Here is a 17881-nt window from a genome sequence, read left to right as displayed (position 1 = left end):
AGGTGAACGAGGGCCACAGGGGATCTTGTATGCTCCTAGTAGACAGGGAATGTGTCTACCAACTCATTGTACTGTATGCTTCCAAGTGCTTAATACAGTGCTCTGCAACCATTCAATCAATAAATCAGTACCCAATGGTATTTATTGAGGGTTTATTCTGTCCAGAGCCCTGTACTAAGTGCTTGGGAGATTATGATGCAACAGAGTTGGTAAACACGTTCCGTGCTCACAACGAGCCTTACAGTCTAGAGGGGGACACAGACATTAAAATGAATTATTGAGCTGTACATAAGTGCTGTGGGGCTGAGGGCGGGGTGAATAAAGGAAAAGGATCCAAGTGTATAAAAAATGAAGAAGGGAGAGGGAGTAGGGGTGATGAGCGCTTAGTCGGGGAAGATCTCTTGGAGGAGAAGTGATTTTAATGAGGCTTTGAAAGTGGGGAGATAGGTGATCTGCCATGTATGAAGGGAGGGGAGTTCCAGACCAGAGGAAAGATGTGGGCAAGGGGTCAGTGGTGAGCTAGGCCAGATCGAAGGTATTGGAGGTGTGAAGGGTATGAGTGAGGTGATAGCAGGAGATCGGCAGGGTAAAATAGGAGGGGCCGAGCTGACTGAGTACTTTCAAGTAGATGGTAAACCGTTTCTGTTTGATGCAGCGGTGGTACAGCAATCCCTGAAAGTTCTGGAGACGTGGGGAGATGTGGATTGGACATTGGTTTAGAAAAATGATCCAGGAAGCAGAGTGAAGTAAGGACTGGAATGGGGAGATGCAGGAGGCAGGTAGGTCAGCGAAGAGGTTGATGCAGTAATCAAGGCAGGATTAGAAAAGTGTTGGGATTAACATGGTAGCAGCTTGGATGGAGAGAAAAGGGAGGATTTTAGAGATGTGTAGGTTGAACTGAAAGGATTTGGTGGCAGAATATGTGGGGTGAATAAAAGAGTCAGGGAGGGTAGTGGTGTTGCCTACAGTGTTGGGAAAGACAGGGAGGGGATAGGGTATGAGTGGAAAGATGAGGAGTTCTGTTTAGAACGTGTTGAATTTTAGGGGTTGGTGAGACATCCAGGTGGAGATGTCCTGAAGGCAGGAGGAAACAAGAGTTTGCAGAGAGGGAGAGAGGTGAGGGCTGGTAGATTTGGGAAGCATCTGTGTAGAGATAGTAGCTAAAGCCATTAAAATAATAATAATAATAACAATAATAATAATAATTTTAGTATTTGTTAAGCGCTTACTATGTGCCAAGCACTGTTCTAAGCACTGGGAGAGATACAAGGTAATCAGGTTGTCCCATATGGGACTCACAGTCTTAATCCCCATTTTCCAGATGAGGTAACTGAGGCACAGAGAAGTTAAGTGATTTGCCCAAAGTCACACAGCTGATCAGTATGTTTGGTTTTGTTCTCTGTCTCCCCCTTTTAGACTGTGAGCCCACTGTTGGGTAGGGACTGTCTCTATATGTTGCCAACTTGTACTTCCCAAGCGCTTAGTACAGTGCTCTGCACACAGTAAGCGCTCAATAAATACGATTGATTGATTGATTGATTAGAAACTGAATACCTTGTATCTATCTCAGTGTTTAGAACAGTGCCTGGCCCATAGTAAGCGCTTAACAAATACCATAATTATTAATATTATTATTATTAATGAATATGTTCTTCTAGGGAGTGGGTGTAGATGGAGCATAGAAGGGGACCCAGAACTGAGCCTAGAAGCGCCCTCACAGTTATGGGGTGGGAGGCAGAGGAGGAGCCTGTGAAAGAGGCTGAGAGAGAGCAGCCAGAGAGATGGAGGAGAACCAGGAGAGGACAGTGTTAGATGATGTTTAAGGACCAGTTGAATGATTGTTTAATTGAGGAGGCAGAAACAGCTTTCCTTGGGGGTTGAATCTTGGGACCCCCTGTATGGAAAAGCAAGCCTGAGCAGGGGCTGAGGAGGGCAGAGGGGAGACTTATTGAGACAAACTCCAGCCTGGGGAAAGTCTCTGCCCACTCCTGACCCTGTGTGCCCACACTGACAGGAGACTGGTTCCTCCCAGGGCTAGTGAGCCTCCTGGAGCAGAAAGAGGCCTCCTCTAATCACAGCCTCCAAGACCCTCAGCTTCCCCAAGGGAAGACATGCCTCCTGGGTGATGTTCGGAGATGTCAATTCGGTAGCCCAGTGGCCGCCCATGGGACCCGTGGGCCCTGGTCGGTTATAGGCCCAGGCTGCTAGTCTGATTGGCATTTGGGAAAGGAGGCTCAACCCTGTTGCATGATAAGGAACCCCACTGAGCCCAAAATGAGGGCACTGATTGCCAAGGGATGCAGGTGGGCATGAATAGGAGATTGCTCTGCTGATGGCTTCAATGAAAATCATTGCTGGCTTCTGAAGTAGAGGTGAGATAGGGAAGGAAGGAGAGGGATGTGTGTGTGTGTGTGTGTGTGTGTGAGATGGAGTAGATGTGTGTCTGTGGAGCTGGTAGGTGTGAGAGAGGGAGTGTATGTGTAGGGGAGGGTCAGTGGAAGGGGTTGTAGGAATGTGCCTGTGTGTTTAGGTGTGGGTGTGTGGAGGTGTGTGTGTTGGTATGTTTGTGTGTGTGGGGGTGTTGGTACGTTGCTCTCAGTTATGTGGAAAGTGAAAATGATTGTCTGCACCTGACTGGGCATTAGCATGCCCTGTGTAAAAACCAGCCCCAAGGCAGGGCTGGGCAGTGGAAGAATCTCCTTTCAGTGCCTGCTTGGCCGAGTGGCAGCTGGCGGGGCCTGGAAAGCCCTGGGCTCACAGATGACCTGCATGGGCAGCGGCAGGGAGGGAGAGGAAGCAGAGGCATTAGCTGATCCATGCTGCCCAGGACCAACCTGGCTTCTGCCAAAGTTGCTTCCCAGATTTGGAGGTGGTGTCAGGTGACATCCCCTGCCTCTTCAGGAAGGGATTGGAGGAAGAAGGCACGATTGGAGGAAGAAGGCCTGTGGCCTCATTCAGAGACTCGTATGTGGGGAGGGATGGGGAGTGAGCCTGCCTGGATTAACACCCGGTTGGCACAGACACACACCAGACTCCGGAACCTGACCCACCTGGCCTGGTTGGGCCCCCCAACCAGTCTGGAAAAGCTCCGGTCCCTCTGAGCCAAAACTGGGTTATTCAGGCCTATCTGTGCCAGATCCTCCTTTCCCCGGCTCCACTCACCCCCAGCCCCCAGCCCCACATTCCCTGCCAGTGTTTTAATGGTGCTGTTGCTGGGTATGTGTGAGCTGACAGGAAGGGTGACTGGCAGAAGTCCTGAACTGTCACTGGGAGTATGGGGGCATTAAGGGGGCATCAGCCTTCTCTCTGATCTCCCAAACTCGTGTCTCTCCCTACTTCAATCCATACTTCATGCTGCTGCCCAGATTGTCTTTGTCCAGAAACGCTCTGGGCATGTTACTCCCCTCCTCAAAAATCTCCAGTGGCTACCAATCAATCTGCGCATCAGACAGAAACTCTTCACCCTCGGCTTCAAGGCTGTCCATCACCTCGCCCCCTCCTACCTAACCTCCCTTCTCTCCTTCTACAGCCCAGCCCGCACCCTCCGCTCCTCTGCCGCTAATCTCCTCACCGTGCCTCGTTCTCACCTGTCCCGCCATCGACCCCCGAGCCTGGAATGCCCTCCCTCTGCCCATCCTCCAAGCTAGCTCTCTTCCTCCCTTCAAGGCCCTACTGAGAGCTCACCTCCTCCAGGAGGCCTTCCCAGACTGACCCCCTTCCTTCCTCTCCCCCTCGTCCCCCTCTCCATCCCCCCATCTTACCTCCTTCCCTTCCCCACAGCACCTGTATATATGTATATATGTTTGTACATATTTATTACTCTATTTATTTATTTTACTTGTACATATCTATTCTATTTATTTTATTTTGTTAGTATGTTTGGTTTTGTTCTCTGTCTCCCCCTTCTAGACTGTGAGCCCACTGTTGGGTAGGGACTGTCTCTATACATTGCCAATTTGTACTTCCCAAGCACTTAGTACAGTGCTCTGCACACAGTAAGTGCTCAATAAATACGATTGATGATTATGATGATTGATTGATTGATTAAGGGAGCAGGATGACGACTGGGAGGGAATCAGCTTCAGCGATAACAGTCCAGAAAAGCTACCATTGGGTGCCTTTTCAGCCCTGAATTGAAACAATCGGGTTTTGCCAGAGACCTGGGATAAACTCAAACAGCTATGGGAGTTTCCACTCCATCACCCTGTGACACAGGCAGCCGTAGTGACCTGGATATTTCACTCCACACAGGTCCTTTGTCCACATATTCTCTGGCTTTTGGCCAGCTGCGGGGCTGGGTGTCAGCGGAGATCAGCTGAGAGCAAGGCTGAGTCAGGGCCGATCGGTTGGGAGCCAAACCGAGTCTTGGCTGATTAGGCGGAAGCAATGCTAAGTAACGGTTGATTGGGCAGGGGGAACACTGAGCCATGGTCGATAGTATGGGACCAATGCTGAGTCAGGGCTGACTGGTTGAGAGCAGTGCTGAGTCATGGCCCCCCATCAGTCCCACCTCCTAGGAGCCTGTAGGAGGTTCCCAGGACTGCAGCCCCCGACATTCATTCATTCAATCGTATTTATTGAGCACTTACTATGTGCAGAGCACTGTACTAAGTGCTTGGGAAGTACAAGTTGGCAACATATAGAGATCAATCAATCAATCCATCGTATTTATTGAGCGCTTACTGTGTGCAGAGCACTGTACTAAGCACTTGGGAAGTACAAGTTGGCAACATATAGAGACGGTCCCTACCCAACAGTGGGCTCACAGTCTAGAAGAAGAAGAATAATGATGGCATTTATTAAGCACTTGCTATGTGCAAAGCACTGTTCTAAGCACTGGGGAGGTTACAAGGTGATCAGGTTTTCCCCCGGGGGGTTCACAGTCTTAATCCCCATTTTACAGATGTGGGAACTGAGGCCCAGAGAAGTGAAGTGACTTGCCCAAAGTCACACAGCTGAAAAGTGGCGGAGCCGGGATTTGAACACACGACCTCTGACTTCTAGACTGTGAGCCCACTGTTGGGTAGGGATCGTCTCTATATGTTGCCAACTTGTACTTCCCAAGCGCTTAGTACAGTGCTCTGCACACAATAAGTGCTTAATAAATACGATTGAATGAATGACTCCAAAGCCAGGGCTCTTTCCACTGAGCCACGTTGCTTCTCTTGTTTAATAATAATAACATTTATTAAGCATTTACTATGTGCAAAGCACTGTTCTAAGCACTGGGGAGGTTACAAGGTGATCAGGTTATCCCACTAGGGGAGTTCACAGTCTTAATCTCCATTTTACAAATGAGATAACTGAAGCACAGAGAAGTTAAGTGACTTGCCCGAAGTCACATTGCTGACAATTGACGGAGCAGGGATTTGAATCCATGATCTCTGACTCCAAAGCCTGTGCTCTTTCCACTGAACCTTGGTGTCTATCAATCAATCAATCAATCATATTTATTGAGCGCTTACTATGTGCAGAGCACTGTACTAAGCGCTTGGGAAGTACAAATTGGCAACATATAGAGACAGTCCCTACCCAATATTGGGCTCACAGTCTAAAAGGGGGAGACAGAGAAAAAAAAACCAAACATACTAACAAAATAAAATAAATAGAATAGATATGTACAAGTAAAATAAATAAATAAATAAATAAAATAAATAGAGTAGTAAATATGTACAAACATATATCCATATATGCAGGTGCTGTGGGGAAGGGAAGGAGGTAAGATGGGGGGGATGGAGAGGGGGACGAGGGGGAGAGGAAGGAAGGGGCTCAGTTTGGGACAGAAGTCTATGGACAGAAGGAGTCATTTTTTCCCCTCCTCAAAGTGGCTGAGGGTCTGTGGGTACATGGTCTGAGGGAGCATGGAAGGAACAAGTGTTTCACCCCCCAAACTCAGCCCTCCGGCACCACCCTCAGGGAAAATCTGTCACTTCCGGACCACTGGGAGTCCCTTCTCCCACCCCTCGCCCCAATTATGTGATGCCTCTTCCGCCTCTTCAGAGAGGGCAGTTCGGGTTTCTGTTGGTTCTCCAGAGAGCCCAGGTAGGCTGGCTCAGGCTGGTTTTGGAGCCAGGATCTGCCAGTCCCCAGAGCGCTACGACCCCGCTGAGAAAGGGCCTCCCCTTCCACACTCCGCCTGCAGAAGCTCGGGCCCCACTGCTGTGGCACTGAGTCCCCCAGAAAGGCCCCTCCGCTCTCACTCACCCCGTGGGCAGGATAGGTGAGCCAGCCCCAGTCCCCAGGGATAGTGGCCGTATCCAGCAGGTTCACTGAAAAAGAGGAGACAAGATCACGTTAAGGCCTGCTGGTCCCTGCAAGCTCACCACCGCCTCCCATACCCCAGAGTACCCAGTCCCCAGCCCACTGATGAGCTCTACAAAGCAAGCCAAAGTCCCAAAACCGCTGCTGCAGTTCATCTCCGCGATCCTTACAATTGTGGTTATTTGTTAAGTCCTTACTATATGCCAGGCCCTGAACTAAACACTGGGGTGGATACAAGCAAATTGGGTTGGATACAGTCCCTGTCCCATGTGGGGCTCACAGTCTCAATCCTCATCATCATCATCATCATCATCAATCGTATTTATTGAGCGCTTACTATGTGCAGAGCACTGTACTAAGAGCTTGGGAAGTACAAATTGGCAACATATAGAGGCAGTCCTCATTTTACAGATGAAGTAACTGAGACCCAGAGAAGTGAAGTGACTTGCCCAAGGTCACACAGCAGATAAGTGGCAAAATCGGGATTAGAAGCCATGACCTTCTAAAAATCCAAGGCCCATGCTCTATCCATTATGCCGTGCTGCTTCTCACATGATGCTACGCCACGTTGCTTACCCCTTTTGGGATCTCGGCAGCCTAGAACTGAGTGAAGAAAGCTCATCTCTAGACCTTATGCTCGTTTTGGGCAGGGAACATGTCTGTTTATTAGTTTTATTTTTTATTTTATTTTATTTTTTTAAAGTGCTTACTATGTGCCAAGCACTGCTTTAAGCGCTAGGGGGGATACAAGGTAATCAGGTTGTCCCACGTGGGGCTCACAGTCTTAATCCCCATTTTTTCAGATGGGGTAACTGAGGCCCAGAGAAGTTAAGTGACTTGCCCAAAGTCACACAGCTGAGAAGTTATTGTTATATTGTATTCTCCCAAACATTCAGTACAGGGCTCTGCACACAGTAAGCACTCAATAAATAAGATTGACTGACTGAAGAAGGAAAGACATGGAGATGAGTCTGGGCTCCTGCATTTCTGCTGGGAATCTTACTGCTCCAGTTTCCCCATTACCCAGAAGACTGGTGAGGGTTGTCAGTCTCCCTGCCCCATGGTGGTCATGACATCTAGCTAGCTGTCTCAGTGCCCCAGCCCAGGCTTTAGATGAGGAGCAAAAGGGCAGACCCCAAGCCCATGCTCCTCCCCAGTCATTCCGAATTGGAGTTTGGGGTCTTTGGTCCTGACATTTGCCAAAGGATGAGGAGAAATGGGAGATGGAATAAATGGTTACTAAATCCTGCTGGTTCTTCCTACACAGCACATTCCCCAATCCATCCCTCCCTCTCCACTCAAACTGCACCATCATGATCCACATTCATTCATTCAGTTGTATTTATTGAGCGCTTACTGTGTGCAGAGCACTGTATTTCATTCATTCATTCATTCAGTCGTATTTATTGAGCACTTACTGTGTGCAGAGCACTGTATTTCATTCATTCAATCATATTTATTGAGCGCTTACTGTGTGCAGAGCACTGTATTAAGCGCTTGGGAAGTACAAGTTGGCAACATATAGAGACGGTCCCTACCCAACAGCGGGCTCACAGTCTAGAAGGGGGAGACAGAGAACAAAACAAATTAACAAAATAAAATAAATAGAATAAATATGTACAAATAAAATAGAGTAATAAATACGTACAAACATATATACATATATACAGGTTCTGTGGGGAGGGGAAGGAGGTAAGACGGGGGGGATGGGGAGAGGGAGGAGGGGGAGAGGAAGAAGGGGGCTCAGTCTGGGAAGGCCTCCACTGTACTAAGCACTTAACCCTACATTCTCCTCATAACATGGTTAGACTATTATATCAGCCTTATCGCCGGTCACCTTGTTTCCAGCTTCTCCTTCTTCTGGTCTACACTAGGTAATCCTGCCTGGATCACAATAACAATAATAATAATAATAATAATAATAATAATGGCATTTGTTAAGCACTTACTATGTGCCAAGTACTGTTCTAAGCACTGGGGGGATACAAGGTAATCAGGTTGTCCCACACGGGGCTCACAGTCTTAATCCCCATTTTCCAGATGAGGGAACTGAGGCACAGAGACGTGAAGTGACTTGTCCAGTGTCACACAGCCGACAAGTGGCGGAGCCAGAATTAGAACCCAAGTCCTCTGACTCCCAAGCCCGTGCTCTTTCCTCTGAGCCACGCTGCTTCTCTGAGGATCATCTTCTTGAAGCATCGCTCAGCACACACCAATCCACTCCTCAAAAAAACAACCTGGCCGGGCTGAAAGAGCATGGGCCTGGGAGTCGGAGGATCTGGGTTCTAATCACCGCTCTGCCCCTTGTCTGCTGTGTGACCTTGGGCTAGTCACTTCACTTCCCTGTGCCTCAATTCCCTCACTTGTAAAATGGGGATTAAATCCTGCTTCCTCCTACTTAGCGCGCTCCATGAGGGACAGAGACTCGGTCCACTCTGATGATTTTGTTTCTACTCCAGCACTTAGTATAGTGTTTGGCACCTGGTAAGCCCTTAACAAGTACCACCAAATAAATTTTTAAAAAAACTTTCCATTGGCTTCCCATTTCATTCTGCATCAAGCCAAAACTCCTTACCATCGGTTTCAGGGCCCTCCATCATCTAACCCCACCTTACTCCTCTGCCTTACTCCTCAGTTTACATTTTGTTTCCTCCCAAACTGTACCTCGTTCTCAACTCTCCCATCCCCATCTCCTCATTCATGCTGTTCCCCCAGCCTGAAACCCCCCTCCTTCCCCAAGCCCCACAGACCCCACCTCTCCCCATCTTCAAAGTCCTCCTAAAATCCCATCTCTTTCAGGAAGTTTTCCCCTAATACTTCAAACACCTTAGTCATGTCAACCCAACAGCCCCCCTTAGCATATATGTATTTTATTTTATTCCTGTCCTCAGCACTTATGTATATATGTAAATTTTTATTTGGATTTTCATTTGTATATTCAATTACTTATTCTGTAACTTCAGCCTGCTACACTTTGAACTAATTCCTAGTACATCCTCCTATGCACACGATTTGTAAATAATTTATGTCTGGCTCCCTCATTTGATTGTAAACTCCTCAAGGGGAGGGAACATGTAGGCGGCTTCCATTGTAACGCTCCACATGCTTAGTACAGTGCTTCTCGCTCAGCAGGTGTTCAAAAAATGCCACCTAGGACCGTCTAGCCAATTCAAGGGAGAGAAAATTGACCCTATAAGGAAGTTTGGGAGAAATGTGGCTTTTGTGCCTAGAGAAAAGATTAAAGGGGCTAAGAAAAGGCCAAAGGCTAAGGGTAGGAGTGGGGAGACTGAAAATTTGTCTTCAAGGGTTGGATGATCTTTTTTATGGTATTTATTAAGCGCTTACTATGTGTCAAGCACTGTTCTAAGCCCTGGGGTACATACTAGTTGATCAGGTTGGTCACAGTCCCTGTCCCACATGGAGTTTACAGTCTAAGTAGGAGGGGGAACAGGTATTGAATCCCTATTTTACCATTGGGGAAACTGAGGCACAGAGAAGTGAAGTGACTTGCCCAAGGTCACATAGCGGACAAGTGGTAGAACTGGGATTAAAACTCTAGCCGTCGGACTCCCAAGCCTGTACTCTTTCCACTAGGCCACACTGCTTCCCACAGTGTATCTCTCCAAAGCCACGGAGGCCATTCATCACCGGGAAGAGATTTTGGCTTGTCTGTAGCTTGAGATGTATTAAATAACTATCTCTGATGGGAGACTGACTTATTTCTCCAATGGAGGCAGTGGGCTGGACCAGATGATCTTTTGGGTACCCATCCAGGAATAAGATGCTATGATTCTAGAGCCTAAGGGGCATGGGCTATCTACAGAGAAAGAGAGGAAGCCAGGAGGGGTTCATTGTGCTTGGAAGGAGTATGAGGCCTAGTTGATGAGGTCGAACCAGGGGCCGGGGAAAGACGGAATGGTTCAATTCCACCAGTTTGATCCCGGGCAGTCTGGTCTGTCTCTGATTCTGCTCAGATATGGCTCTGGATGTCTTTATATCTGTTGGTTTTAATTTTCTATTTAATAATAATAATAACAATAATGATGATGGCATTTGCTAAGAACTTACTATGTGCCAAGCACTGTTTTAAGCACTGGGGTAGATACAGGGTAATCAGGTTGTCCCACGTGGGGCTCACAGTCTTAGTCCCCATTTTACAGATGAGGTAACTGAGGCACAGAGAAGTTAAGTGGTTTGCCCAAGGTCACACAGCAGACAGGTGGAGGAGCCGGGATTAGAACCCACATCCTCTGACTCCCAGGCCCGTGGTCTTCCCACTAATCCACGCTGCTTCTCGTGACTAATATTAATACAGTCTTATTTTGACTGTAAGCTCCGAGTGGATAGGGAGTGTCTCCCACTCTGTCATACTGTACTCTCCCCAGAGCTTAGTACAGTGCTCTGACCACAGTAAGTGCTCAAAAAGTACCAGGATTGATTGATTCTGTGGTGAGCCTCCCTCCACCTTGGCTCAGATTACAAATTCCATGCTTGGACTTGGTGCCTGGTTTACGGGAAAACGAGAACAGACCACAAGGTCTCTGAAGCAAGAGAGTGGTCAGGAGTCTTCCGGGGAAATGCTCTAGGGCCTGGGATTTCCACAGAAGATTCCATCTGGCATCATTAAGTGATGCCGTGTATCCCGTGTAACCCACTTAACGTAGTATGATGAATGGCATTTGTTTCCAAGAGGGGTACGGTTTGCCAAGTGCTGCCATCAGTGGCCACCTGTGCCTAGGGATAGCTGCCGTTCTGGGGCAAGTGTGAACCCCCTCTCTAGACTGTGAGATCGTTGAGGGCAGAGATTGTCACTCTTTATTGTTGTATTGTACTTTCCCAAGCGCTTAGTACCGTGCTCTGCACAGAGTAAGCACTTGATAAATACAACTGAATGAATGAATGAACCCCAAGTCCCCCTGGTTCCTCTTGGGCAAGGCAAAGAAATAGGATTTGGGGGCCATGCCCTAGTGGAGCTGTAAAGTCTTCTGAGGGCTCCTGGGAAAAGTGGACAGGGAACATTAGCAGGGTTAAGTGCCTCCTCCCATCAGTCTACACTATTTCCCTTAATGCCAGGCCCTTGGGGTGGGTCTATTTGGGTGTGGGTTTGCGCGCTCTCTCCTCCCACTCCACCCTGGGCTGAGGTTTTGGCAGAGAAGCAGCATGGCCTAGTGGATAGAGCATGGCCCTGGAAGTCAGAAGGTCCTGGGTTCTAATCCTGACTCTGCCACTAGTCTGCTGGGTGGCTTTGGGCAAGTTACTTCATTCTCTGTGCCACAGTTCCCTCATCTGTAAAATGGGGATTAATACTGGGAACCCCATGTGGGTCAGGGACTGTGTCCCACCTAATCAGTTTGCATTTACCCAAGTGCTCATATCAGCGCTTGACCCATAGTAAGCGCTTAACAAATACCATTATTATTAAGGAAAATAATGTCCAGTGCTCCCCCCACATCTGTTCCCTTCCTGAGCCCACCTACGTGGCCCAAACCCCCTGCTTCCTCTCCTCTTCAAATCTTCCTTGGCTCTCCTGGGCCTCCCTGCCTCAAGGTCTGTGCTGGGTCTTTTCTCATGCAGGTCATGGATTCTAATCCCGGCTCTGCCATGGGTCTGCTGTGTGACATCGGGCAAATCACTTCACTTCTCTGTGCCCCCGTTACCTCATCTGTACAATGAGGATTGAGGCTGTGAGCTTCTCATGGCACAGTGACTGTGTACAACTCAATCTGCTCATATCCAACCCAGCACTTAGTACAGTGCTTGGCTACAGTAAGTGCTTAACAAACACCACAATTATTATTATTATTATTATTATTGTTATATTATCCCTCCCTGCTTCCCTTTGGTCTTCCTGCCAGGCTACTTGGCTACCACCATCTCTCCCTGATCCTGGAAGCCGTCCCCTTTTCCTCTTTCAAGTCTTTCCATTGAACTCACCTGGTCCCAGCTCCAGCCTGGCATCCCGTTGCCCCTTCCCAGCTGGAGCCTGCCCTCCCCTATTCCCACCTCCACCCCTGGCCCCTCTCTCTGGGGCTGCCCGACTCCTGCTAGCAGTTTTAAACTGCAGGGATCATTGCCACGATTTTCAGAGGGCCCTTACCCACGCAGGGCAGAAAAGTTTGAATTTGCATTTGGTTTGCATTTACTGAGCATATGTGTCTTTAGACCACACCACCAAGTCTCAAATAATTTGAGTTAACATTTTTTTTTAATCGCTGCCTGCAAGATTGTCTTTTCTTGATTTCGCCTTTCACCCACCCACTCTCCCTGGCCTAGAATCCTAAAAATTTGTGCAGCAGATAGAGAGGGAAAGAGTGAGGGGGAGGACAGGGGCTGTGAGGCATACTCAGCCAGGTCACCGAGGTCCCAGTTTCGAGACTCCCTCCGACTCCCGCCCCTTCCCCAGGGGACTGACACCCCAGATCCTGACCAGGGGTGCAGAGCCCTGGACATCCTATTCAGGAGCCCCCAGATGCCCAGCAGAGCCAGATTGGTATTGGGAGGTGCTGGAAAGAGGGAGAGAGGGAGGAAGGAAGAGATAGAGGGTGAAAGAGAGAAAAAAATTCCTCCTCCTCCTTCCCTTCCTCCTCCTCCTTTTTCTCCTTCTCCTTCCCCTCCTCCTCCCCCTTCTCCATCTCCTGTCGTGGTATGGGAGAAAGTGGGTCAGACAGCAGGTTAGCTATCGTCTCTGGCTGGCGTTGTACCTGTAGTGGGAGGGAGGAGTAGCAGGCACCCTGTGCCTTCCCCAACGGGGGAGTCCAGATTTATGAGAGGGAAGAGGATAGTTGGGGGAAGCAAAGGGGTCCCATGGGAGGGAAGGTCTTGGATATTTCTGCACCTCTGCCCTGAAGGGCTGTTCTCCCCTTCATCTGGGGGACTTCAAAGCCTGAACCAGATGGTGTTGGATGGTGAAGGAAACTGAGGCCCAGGAGGTTGCTGAGCCTTCTCTTAAAGAGCCTGAGGCACAGCTGGGCAGAACTCAGAAGGCGGTGATCCCTTGCCTAGCTGATTAACCCCTCTGCAGGATTTTAGAAAGCTCCCAACACTTAGGCTAAGGCCCCAGGCCTCACCACCCACAAGTTCTTCGGTTTAGGGACAGGCCCCTGCTAGGCCCCCCAGGGAGGGGCATGGGGAGACATGGGGGTGGGGGCACTGACTGACGGGGGGTTGGGGTGGAGGACCCATCCGGCCCGCTGCTCCAGATCCCACCTGCTACTTCTGATCCCGCCCGCTGCACCTGCCACACTCCCTGCTGCGTCTGCTGCTGTCGACACTCCCAGCTGCACAGTCCTGCCAGAGCCCGGGTAAGAAGGTAGAAAAGACATGGGGCAGGTTCCAAAGCAGTTTGGCCACCCATTCCAAATCCCTCTGGGACCCCTAACCACCTCCCTCCCACCCCCACCCGGCCCTGGGACAAATGTGTTGCTCCTGCCCCCCTTTTCTTGCCCTGGGCATCCTCCTCTCTCATCTCTCCTTTCCCTCCTCCAGCTCTTCAGGGTCTTCTTGAAACCCCACTGTAGCCCTCCCCTGCCTTCACTACAACTCAGTGAGAGAAACCTGCTGGAGCTCCGCCCCTCCTCTCCCCCACGAAGCCCCCTCCTCCCAAGCACGCCAATGCAGGAGACCTCACCGTTCAGAATCCAACCCACGCCCTCTCCTCCCCGGGGCCGCTCTTCCCAGCGTGACTTTTATCATTTGGGTACGGAATCGCTGCTCCCCCATCCCACCACCGCCCCCCACCCTCCTCAGGGACCCTCCTACCGTCATGGGGGGGGACCCCCTTCAACTGTCCCTACCTCCCCTCCCCACCCCACTCTTACCTCTTTCCCGACATCTGAGCCTAAAAATAGCCGGGCCTGTGTTGGGGAAGGGAGAGGGGGGTGGAGGGGAGCTCACACGTGGCACGGTGAGGGGGAATAAAATCCTCCCTAGCTTGGCCTCTCTCCGTACGTGCTGGAGGGACTTTGGCCGGGCCCAGAGCCATCCAGCTGGTAGTCCAATCCAGACCTATGGAAGGCCCAGCTCCATGCCTCTTGCCTGCATCCCATCACTCCACCAGCACTGAGGAGGTGCAGATGGAGCAGTGGGAACGCTGGGAGCAGGCGCAGAGGCCGGCGGGAAGGGGCAGGGAAGGACCTGACAACCCCTTCCTCCGGGCACCCGAACGACCCTCCACCCGCAGCAAGTCCCAGAGAAGCAGCGTGGCTCAGTGGCAAGAGCCCGGGCTAGGGAGTCAGAAGTCATGGTTCCAATTCCGACTCTGCCACTTGTCTGCTGTGTGACTTTGGGCAAGTCACTTCACTTCTCTGGGCCTCAGTTCCCTCATCTGTATAACGGGGATGAAGACTGTGAGTCCCGTGTGGGACTACCTCATTACCTTGTAACCCCCTCAACACTTAGAACGGTGCTTGGCACATAGTAAGCTTTTAACAAATGTCATTATTATTATTATTAAGTCTGGACCCCGACCTTCTTCAACTTCCCAAGTTCCAACTTCTACAGCTCCTGGGCTCGGGGCCGGGGACATTGTGTCCCTCCCTGGGCTCTCACTGAGTTTAGCTTCCCTGTGCCCTCCTCTGCCCTCTGCAGATGCCATTATCTGAGGGCGCGCATGGGAAAGGGATGGAAGGCGATGGGACAGTGGAGTAGACAGCCCTCAATAGCCTAGCGAGGGAGAGTCGGGACCCTCAGCAGAGCACTCTGCCCTGGCTAGCTCCCTGGGAGTTCATCTCCCCACTGCTCCCGGCCTTGAGGTGGGGGTCACGAGGTTGACCCCTGCGGGGAAGACTCTGGGGGACTGTCTCGAGGGACCAACAGCCTCAAGTTCCTTTCTAACTCCTTCCCAGGACTGGTCGATGGCCCAGACCCAGCCAGGCCCTAACCCCGACGGCTCCAGCCTCCCTCCCTGCCCACCCGTGCCACATCCTGGGCCACTCTCTGACAGGAGTTGGGGGAATGCTCTCCCCGCCCATGCTCCCCTGAGGCCCTCCCCTCTCGGTATCCCCTTTAAAACTGCATCCCTTAAAGCATACGTTAATTAATGATAGCATTTGCTAAGCGCTTACTATGTGCCAAGCACTGTTCTAAGCGCTGGGGTAGATACAAAGTGATCAGTTTGTCCCACGTGGGGCTCACAGTCTTTATCCCCATTTTACAGATGAGGTAACAGGCACAGAGAAGATAAGTGCTTAGAACAGTGCTTGGCACATAGTAAGCACTTAACAGATACTATCATTATTATTATTGTGACTTGCCCAAAGTCACACAGCTGACAAGTGGATGGCAAATGTACATCACCTCCCCCCACCCCCGGCCCAAGAATACAGCCCCACCTTCCTCCCCCGCAACCCCCCAATCCCCCCGTCCCCGGCAGCTTGTTCTAATTCCCTCCATGTGTGCCAGCCCCCACCCATTCCTTGGGAACCTGCTCTTCTCTCCATCTCTGCTGTCTCTGTTTCCAGGCCCCGGTTCTGGCTGGGCACTGGGGCATCAGATCCCTGCCCCAGGGACTGGCAGGGACTTACGAGAAGCAGCGTGGCTCAGTGGAAAGAGCCCGGGCTTTGGAGTCGGAGGTCATGGGTTCAAATCCCGGCTCCGCCAATTGTCAGCTGTGTGACTTTGGGCAAGTCACTTCACTTCTCTGGGCCCCAGTTCCCTCATCTGTAAAATGGGGACTAAAACTGTGAGCCCCACGTGGGACAACCTGATCACCTTGTATCCCCCCAGAGCTTAGAACAGTGCTTTGCACATAGTAAGCACTTAACAAATGCTAACATTATTAAGGGCTACTGGGGGACTCCCGGTCGCTCAGACTGTCCGAAGTTCTAGCTGTTTGGTTTGGAGACCCTGCCCTCTTCTGCTCGTTGGTCACTCCCTTCCTGGACCGCTGAACCAGTCTGACCTCACTGGGAAGCAGCACGGCGTAGTAGCCAGACCGCGGGCCTGGGAGCCAGAAGGTCGTGGGTTCTAATCCCGACTCCGCCACTTGTCTGCTGTGGGAACTTGGGCAAGTCCCTTCACTTCCCTGGGCCTGGGTTCCCTCATCTGCAAAGTGGGGATGGAGACTGTGAGCCGCATGTGGGGCAGGGGTTGGGTTCAACCCAGTTTGCTGGGAGCCACCCCAGCGCTTAGTCCAGGGCCTGGCACATAGTAAGCACTTAACAAATACCACAATTAACTGGAGATTGGAGAGGGGGGAGCTCTGCCCAGCTACTCTGCCCGACGGGCCTGCCCCCGCCACTGTGCCCGGCTGGCCTTCTCCCACCACCCCATCCTGTTGCCCTCCTCCCGCTTCTCTGCCCTGCCCCGTTGGCTGCCCTCCCAAGTGTGTTAGCAGTCCCTCGCCCTCCACCCTGCCCCCGGTGACCCTTGCCCCTAGGGCTCGCCCACTCCAGCCGGCCGGCCCAGCTCCGCACCCCCGACCGCTCCCACCCGCATCCACGGCCCCTGGGGACTTCGGATCGCTCTCCTCCTCTTCCTCCTCCTTCTCCTCCTCCTCCTCCTCCTCCTCCTCCTGGCTGCCCATCCTCGCCGCCGCCCCCCTGCCCTTCTCCCGTTCCAGCCCCGTCCCCCGCAGCCCTGAACCCCCCGCAACCGCCCTCCTCCGCAACCCCCGCCCCGGAGGTCCCCGGGAAGGAGCCCACAGGACCGGACAGGACCAGACCGGACAGGACAGGGCAGGGCAGGGCCAGGACAGGACCGGACCCGACCGGACCGGGCAAGGCCGGACAGGACACGACCGGACAGGACAGGACCAGATAGAACCGGACAGGACCGGACAGTACCGGACCGGACAGGGCAAGGCCGGACAAGACAAGACCGGGTAAGGTCGGACGGGGCTGGACAGGATACGACAGGACAGGACAGGACAGGACCGGGCAGGGCAGGACCGGACAGGAGAAGACCGGACCGGACAGGGCAAGGCCGGACAAGACAGGACCGGGCAGGGCAGGACAGGGCTGGACAGGATGCGACCGGACAGGACAGGACCAGACAGGACCGGACAGAACCGGGCAGGACCGGACAGGACACCACCGGACAGAGCAGGACCGGACAGGATCGGACAGGACCGGACAGGGCAGGGCAGGACCGGACAGGACCGGACAGGACAGGAGTGGACCGTCCTCGGGCCCGGCGTTGGGGGTCCGGGGGCACGGGGGGAGGTGAACTTTGGCGGCGACTGGAGCGGCCCCGGCCCCCGCCCAGGGTCTGCCCGCCCGGTGCCCGGTGCCCGGCGCCCGGCGCCCCCTCTTACCTTCGGCGCGGGCAGAGGCCACGCAGGCGGCGGCCACGGCGGTGACGGCCCAGAGCGGAGAGGGCGGCAGCGCCCCCCGCCCCGGGGCCATGGTGGGGGGCACCGGGGGGTGGGGCACCGGGGGGTGGGCACGGGGGGTGGGCACGGGCAGGGGCGCGGGAGGAGCCGGCTCTCAGCCCCGCGCCAGCTCCGGCTCTGCCTGGCGCATCCAGGGACACTTTCCGCACATTGGCGCACGAAGCACACACTCACACATACAGACACACGCACACAGGCGCACACACACACAGTGTCACGCAGATGATACACACACACGCACACACACACACACACACACGCTGCGCTGGGGAAGGAGCCAATGCCCGTCAC

At 52.3% G+C, this 17881-nt stretch overlaps 1 protein-coding gene across 1 annotated transcript in view; it reads right to left on the bottom strand.

Annotated features, from left to right (window-relative positions):
- EPHA8 (EPH receptor A8) overlaps positions 1-17563 on the bottom strand; it is a 57166-nt gene extending 39603 nt beyond the window's left edge. Inside the window, exons 1-2 of the mRNA XM_038746926.1 lie at positions 17513-17563; positions 6205-6269 (exon numbers count right to left, since the gene is read on the bottom strand). The gene's annotated coding sequence lies outside the window, so the exon portion shown is untranslated. The remainder of the gene's footprint in view (positions 1-6204; positions 6270-17512) is intronic.
- Between the last annotated feature and the right edge of the window lie 318 nt (positions 17564-17881).

The sequence above is a fragment of the Tachyglossus aculeatus genome, chromosome 5 (assembly GCF_015852505.1).
Source record: "Tachyglossus aculeatus isolate mTacAcu1 chromosome 5, mTacAcu1.pri, whole genome shotgun sequence".
In the NCBI taxonomy this organism is placed as follows: domain Eukaryota; kingdom Metazoa; phylum Chordata; class Mammalia; order Monotremata; family Tachyglossidae; genus Tachyglossus; species Tachyglossus aculeatus.
Note: the sequence above shows the minus strand (reverse complement) of the source record. Positions and strands in the feature narration are given on the sequence as shown.